Raw genomic sequence first — 7,963 nt, forward strand, 5'->3', positions numbered from 1 at the left:
TCATGTACTGTGTCCAACTGAACCTTTAAAAAGACATTAAACTATATCCTCTTTAACAATAAAAATACAACCTTTTATTTATAAAGCTATTATGATGATACTTGAATTTAGAATCTTAGTGTTATCAATGAAAAAAGCTGTCCTTCTTGAACTTTATTTTGACATGCAGGGAACAAATTCATTAATTCATGCACTTATTCCTTCAACAAACAGATTTACAGTCATGTGCCTTTTAACTATGGGGATATGTTCCGAGAAATGCATCATTAGGTGATTTTGTCATTGTGAGAACCTCATAGAAGACACTTACGAAGACTTGATGGTATAGCCCAGTGGTCGGCAAACTGTGGCTCATGAGCCACATGCGGCTCGTTGGCCCCTTGAGTGTGGCACTTCCACAAAATACCACGTGCGGGCGTGCATGTACAATGCGATTGAAACTTCGTGGCCCATGTGCAGAAGTCGGTATTTTGTGGAAGAGCCACACTCAAGGGGCCAAAGAGCCGCATGTGGCTCGCAAGCCACAGTTTGCCGACCACTGGACTATAGCCTATTACCCACCTAGGCTATATGGATAGCCCATTGCTCCTAGGCTATAAGCCTGTACAGCATGTTACTGTACTCAACAACATGAGATTAAATCAAGCACCAGAGAAAATGATGCAATCAAGACACGAGATGTCTGAGGCTGCTGCCCACATAACACAGCATACTGTTTTAGAGCAAACATTTTAAAAGTAGAAAAAATATACTCTAAAACAACGATAAAAATTATAATGAATACATAAAACCAGTAATTATTTATCGTCATCAAGTCTTATGTACTGTGTATGTGCTGTACTTTTATATGACTGGCAGCACAGTAGGTTTGTTTACACCAGCAGGCCATCAATGGATGAACGGATAAACAAAATGTAGTATTTCCATACAATGGAATATCATTCAGCCTTAAAAAGGAAGGAAGTCCTGACACATGCTATAACATGGGCCAACATGCTAAGTGAAATAAACCAGTCACAAAAGGATAAACACTGTATATGATTTCACTTGCATGTGGTACTTAGAGTAGTCAAACTCATAGAGACAGAAAGTAGAACGGTGGTTGCCAGGGGTTGGAGGGAGGAATGGAATAGAGAGTTATTGTTTAATGGGTACAAATTTCAGTTTGTGATAATGAAAATGTTCTGAAGATGGATAAGGGTGATGGTTGCACAATAATGTGAATGTACTTAATGCCACTTTCAACCATTTTGGAAGGTAGTATGGCAATTTCTTACAAAACTAAACATACTCTTACCATACAATCCAGCAATCATGATGCTTAGTATTTACCCAAAAAAGTAAAAAACTTATGTCCATACAAAAATCTACACATGGTTGTTTGCAACAGCTTTATTTATAATTGTTAAAACCAACACGTTCTTTAGTAGGTGAATGGATTAATGAATTGTGCTATATCCAGGCAATAGAATGTTATTCAGTGGAAGAAACTTAAATGCATATTACTAAGGAAAGGAGTTAATCTGAAAAGGCTACATACTGTGTGATTCCAACCAAATGACATTCTGGAAAAGCCAAAACTATGGAAACTGTAAAAGAATCACTTGTTGCTAGGGGTTGGAAGGAGGGAGAGAGTGAGGGAGGGATGAATAAGCAGAGCATAGAGGATTTTTTAGTGCAGTGAAAATATTCTGTATGATAATATAATGGTGATATCTGTCATACAGTATGTAATAACACAGAGCAGGGTTACTGTTAAATTGTTAAATATTCTTGTATTGCCCAAATGCCAAAAGTTTCAGATTGTATTATCCATTTCTATTTTATTATATTCCAAGGATATTATTTCTCAGAGCACGGTTCAATGTTATTATGGACATTGACAGTAAAATAGGATTTTCACTATCTCATGATAGTTTCTTGCAATGCTATTGCATAAGTGAGAGATGTTAAAGACACCATGGACTAATGGTGTATCACACTTAAAAAATCTCTATATATGAAAGCCTAAGCAACTGTTGCAACTGAAACAACTGAACGGACGACCAAACAGGCTACATGGGGTGACCAGGCTGGCAGGGGGGGTTAGTGAGGGATGACCAAATGACTGAGCAGCAGGCTGCGTGGGGCGACCAGGCCAGCAGGGGGTTAGTGAGGGATGACCAAATGACTGAGCAGCAGGCTGCATGTGGCAACCAGGCCAGCAGGGGGTTAGTGAGGGATGACCACTAGTTTCATATAAAGAGGTAAATGGGGGGAAGAAGGGAGACATATGTAATGCTTTCAACAATAAAGATTAAAACAAACAGACAACAAAAAAAATCTATATAAGGTGACAGGAAAAGATTTGGCTCTGGATGGTGGACACAGATCTTGTAACATAGAAACCCACACCTGAAACCTATATATTCATGTTGACCAATGTCACCCAATCAACCTAATAAATAAAAAAAATAAAAAAATTTCCGATGTATGCACTCATAGCTCTTAGATATTCAACATTACTCCTGTATAAACAGTTAAATTGTTTATATTAACTAGTGGGATTAGTAATGAGGAATGCTAATACAGCATTGTTTCTACTAAATGCTAAGGGCTGTTTGTTTTAGTTGGTATTCTATTGTCCATCCATCCATCCATCCACCTCTACTTACTTCCAAAAATAACTCACGGTGGTCTTGATATATTGCCACAGCTTTTTGGATTGTGGGTGTAGGCATTAGAATAACTCCAGGGGCTCTTTCAAAATGTAGATTTTGAGCCCCACCATGAAGCTACCAAATTGGAATCTCTAGCCTCCCCCACAGCACATGATTCTTATGCACCCTAAAGTTTGTGAACAACTAGAGAATATGGGAAAGTGGGAGGGTGGAAATCTGATCCCCCAACCAAGTTAATTAATCTCTGGGAGGCACACAGCAGTTGTCCTAATTCTGTGGCTGTTTTCTCAACCACTTGCTGTTTTTTATTACAGGGAGTCATGTGAAAAATGTTGCCCACCCTCAAATGTTATTATATAGCTTTGGAAACCCCTTCATCCCAATCCAGTGTTTTTCTCTAAAAAGAGAAACAATGTCGGGAAGGAAAACATCTGAATAGCCATGCGCATTTATTTTTTGAGACAAGTTTTAAAAATTTTTTTATCAGGTCTTTTCAAAGGCAACACTTTTGCCCTGAAACTTGGATCTTTTGAGACATCTAATCCCACTGGAAGGGACCCACAAATATGTGCACTCACAGGTAAGAATCACCTGGGGTAAGTGCCAAAGATACACATTCCAGGGCTCTACCCCAAAGATGCCGAACCAGAATCAACAGGGGAGCGGACTGAGAATCAGATTTTGAACAAATTCCCTGGATGATTCTCATGTTCAGCCAAGTTTGCTTCCAGAGCTGGCTGTATGGGTTTAATTCCTGGCTTGTTACCGTAGCTTGTTGGTCCTTGGCAAATTACTTACTTAACTTTTTGAAGCCTCAGTTTCTCCATTTATAAAACTGAGATGCTTCTTTACTCAGGGGGCTTGTAAGAATAAAATAAACTGCCCTAACCGGTTTGGCTCAGTGGATAGAGTGTCAGCCTGCGGACTCAAGGGCCCCAGGTTCGATTCTGTCAAGGGCATGTACCTTGGTTGTGGACACATCCCCAGTAGGGGGTGTACAGGAGGCAGCTGATCGATGTTTCTCTCTCATCGATGTTTCGTCCTCTCCGTAAAAAATCAATAAAATATATTTTTGTATAAAAAAAGAATAAAATAAACTACTGGTAGGTTAAGCTGCCAATATAGTTTCTAACATGTAGTCAGATCTTAATATTTGTTACGTCTCACCCTTCTCCCTGTTGAACGAGGATGTTTGTTCAGCTCCAACCAACTTTTTCGGAATGTATGATTGCTCTTTATGCAAATAATCCAGATTGGCTTGCTAGCAGGGAAGCATATGGCAAAACTACGAAAGGAAACATCTCCCTGTAGGTCTGAGCACTGTTCCTTAAATTGTGGCCCATGCATCTGAATGACGTGTGGCTCACTTTAAAAATAACTAAATCAATAAATTGGATTCCTGGCTCTCATTGCTGTACTCATCAAATCAGAAACTCTAGGAGCAGGATCTATGATCAACTTGTTAAACAAGTACTCTTAGTAATCCTCATATACCTAAAAGTCGAAAATCAGCGAGCAAGGGCTTTTAACAATCAGAAGACTCTTCCCAGACAGGCCTCAGAATTGGCATCTGACATCTCAGAGTCTGTGCTATAGACTGTCTCATTCCTCAGCATTCTTCCTGGTAGACAGTCGTCTTTGTCAGTCTGGATCCACTGCCCTTACTAAACCGTGCCCAGCCCTTGGAAGTTCAGGGTACACTGACATTCCAGCTGGAGTGGAAATGAAATTTGATTCACCATTTCCTGCTATGCCTTCTGGTTTCCATATCCTTCTTTCATGGTCTTTCTCCACCCACTCTCTCCTGGCAGCAAGGGCCATGACTGGTGCACAACTGTTGGGTTGTATCATCTCAGGGTGACAGTGGTCTTTCTGAGAGTGTTGGTCAAGAAGACCACCTTTGTTGAAAAGACGTCTAAGACACAGGATATCTAAACCAAAATGCTGGAAGGGCAGCATGTCCTGAGGCCTGCTTTTTAAAGGTGACAGGTGGTGACTGGGCTGAGCCCAGAGATCCCTGGATATTCCAAGAACAAGTGTCAAATGTTGGTCCTTTCTAGCCTCTCAGTTTTCCAACAATGCCGACCGCAGCATCTGAATGCAGAGAGCCCCTCAAATCCCAGATTTATTCTCATTCCAGGGATGCTCAGCTTATCTGCCAGTGGTCTTCAGGAGTTCCTGTTGGTTCAAAACCAGGCTCCTGTGCCTGTATCCTGGCAAACAGCTAATAGGGGAGAGCAGGTTTGAGCTCAGGGATGGAGCTTTGCCTCCTCTATGGCTATTCACATTCGTCAATGATCAAGAAAGCTTCATTTGGAATTTGCTACGAGAGAGCCAGGTAAGAGAGGGGCTGAGCCTCTCAGAACCCTGGTGTTAGTACTCGGGTTTGTACCTCTAAAAGAGGACAAGGGGAGTAAAGGGCGAAAGGCGTGCTCTTATTTTACACTATAGGTCCCTCCTCCTCTGCTCTGAGTGGAGAGAAAGGGCGATTCATGGCTCATAATATCTGAACAGCAGCCCTCATCCTAGCTTTTAATGAAAAGTATCTATGAAAGATCACCATTTTCAGTCAGGTGTCTATGCCAAATGAGCCACACAACTGAAAAAACGAAACAGAGCTAACTCCCCCTCACCAGATTATCCACACTGGTCTTTATGCTGCCTTTAAAAAAATGTTTTAACAGTTTGTACTAATGTTGATAATCCTTGTACCCAAGAAATCCAAATGCCTCAACAAATTGATGATTTGAGTTTCCTGTGGCTTATTTTTCAGGCATGAGAAATTAATTGTCTAAGCATAATGCAATAGTTCGGCTGGAGATTTAACAAGTTTACCCTAGACAGTGGTCAAGACAATCCCAGATACAGATGGTGTCACAGGATGGGAGGCAGATGCTAGGATGGAGTTTGGTGTGTGGATCATTGGGAAGGAGACAGCTGTACAGGAGGAAAAGGAATCAGGACTGGGCAGAGTGCAGGCACATGGCAGTCTCAGATGACTCCATGGGAGCTCTGGAACTAGAATGGCCCTTCAGTGTTTCCCAGAGTTGAGCTGAGATGGATCATGATTGGATATGGGCCACCCCAGGAAGGGGCATGACTTTGGACTAGGTGGCTTCTGTTGCTGAGACAGTCCTGGGAGGAGCTGATGGTGAACTCTTTGCGGTCCTGGTGGCTGAGACCAGTCCTTCATTGAAGGGGGCTTGGTGAGCCATCTTTATGTACACTGTAGATATAGATGGTACTCCATCCATGTGCCAACACCATGCTTGCAAAAAACAAATCAGTGTGATTTTGTACCACTCCCCACTTTGCAGTGAGGACTTCCTTCTTTCTCTTTTCTTCTTATCTTCTCTAGCTCTGTCTTTTCTCTCCTGCCTTTTAAGATACTTCTCCACCCAGCATCTAGCTGGCAGAATGCAGAGCTATTAACATCTGTGCTAGCATTCAGGGGCTCCATCCACATTGGACCCTAGTTTGAGAGTTGGTTTTTAAGTGTTGATCCAATGCTCTGTGTTCCTTGTAGCCTCAGGGTATGTGCCCCCCCCCCCCCCCCCCAACCTTCTTCTGACCAAGGCCATCACTCTTTCTGTGTAGCTCAACCTCTTTTTACAAAAAGAGAACACTCAAACCCAGCTTGGATTTGAAATAAGGCAGACCCAGAAGCCACATGCTGTCTTCAATGCTCAACTTTGCCATTTCATTCAATAAAGCCTAGGGTTTTGTTGGGATCCATCCTCAAATATGCATATATTGCAATGTTCCCAGTCTTTGGCCCTTCTAAAAACAAGTTGTCTATCAATTAAAGGCCATAGTAAGAGAGATCAGATCCAAGAATGTCTTGGGGCATGTTATGAAGTGTCCTTTACTACCCAAGACTCGGAGATCTTGAAGGAATGGATCTCTTAGATTCTACCATCATAGCATTAGCAGTAACAGCTGCTTTGTATTTGCTGCTAGATTCAGCTGAAACTCATTGGAAATCTGATTTGATGAGGCCCTTAGTTCTGATGATTGCACTAACTTCATCTGATCAGATTTCCAGTTAGTCAAGCTGGTTGCTGAGTCTTTTGTCCTGTTGTTGCCTTTAGACCAGTGGTTCTCAACCTTGGCTGCACATTAGAATCACCTGGGAATCTTTTTAAAATCCTGATTTCTGGGGCCTCATCCTCCGGAAATTCTTTTTCTTTGTTATGGGGTGGGACCACAACATTAGTAACAAAGAAACAGAATTTCTGGAGGATAAGGCCCAGAAATCAGGATTTTAAAAAGATTCCCAGGTGATTCTAATGTGCAGCCAAGGTTGAGAACCACTGCTTTAGACCAATTTGGAATGGTGGTACTTCATGAATAATCCATGAGCATTAACCAGCGGCACACAGAAGCTCATTTTCACTGTGTCTTTGCCATGGAGTTTTAGATAGTCCTGATGTAACTCATAAATAATCAGCAAAAACCAGATTGATTTACAGTATTTAGGGAACTTTGAGGGTCTTTTCAAGTGTCCAAAGGGAAGGGATGCTATCATCTTATCTGTAAGTGGTCATAACATGTCTATTTTCCCTGGTGTCTTTATTTATTTTTTCTTTTTTATTGAATTTGTTGAGGTGACATTGGTTAATAAAATTGTATAGGTTTCATGTGTACAATTCTGTAATACATCATCTGTATATTGTATTGTGAGTTCACCACCCTAAGTCAAGTCTCCTGCCATCACCATTTTTCTCCCCTTCCTTGGAGTCTTTAATGTCACAGCTGGCAGTGTTACAGGACAAAGAATATATAAGGATACTTCTAACATTATTTGAAATGAAACTTTATGGCAGCTTGTTTTGGTTCTTTTTGTTTCTCTTGTTGCCTTAATCACCAAATGGTGTGGGTTAAAACAAAAGCCATAATTAAATTGAACCCAGTTTGTTGGGGGAAGGAATTGGGCAACTCTTTGCTTAAACAGAAGCAGGTGGTGATGGAATGCTCGGTGGAAGTGAGCTGTGAGGAGAGAATGCAAAGTTTTTCATTGAAAACAGTTAAAAATACTTGTGGTCTTTTGTGCCAGGCTACGTTTAAGAACGAGGTATCTATGTATGTAGCTAAAGGGTGTCCCAAAATTCACACAAGAAGTAATTTTGATAGCAAAATTCACGCAAGAAGTAATTTTGATAGAAAACACAGGTTTATAATTAAAAATTGTAAATTTTTTATTGATTCATAAAGTATACAGTATAGGGTTATGTATGGAATAGCACATCGGGTAAATGGCCTCCACGGCTTTGCTGGCACATCCGCACTCTTTTGTTGAACTT

The sequence above is a fragment of the Myotis davidii genome, unplaced genomic scaffold (genome assembly GCF_000327345.1).
Source record: "Myotis davidii unplaced genomic scaffold, ASM32734v1 scaffold556, whole genome shotgun sequence".
Taxonomy (NCBI): Eukaryota; Metazoa; Chordata; class Mammalia; order Chiroptera; family Vespertilionidae; genus Myotis; species Myotis davidii.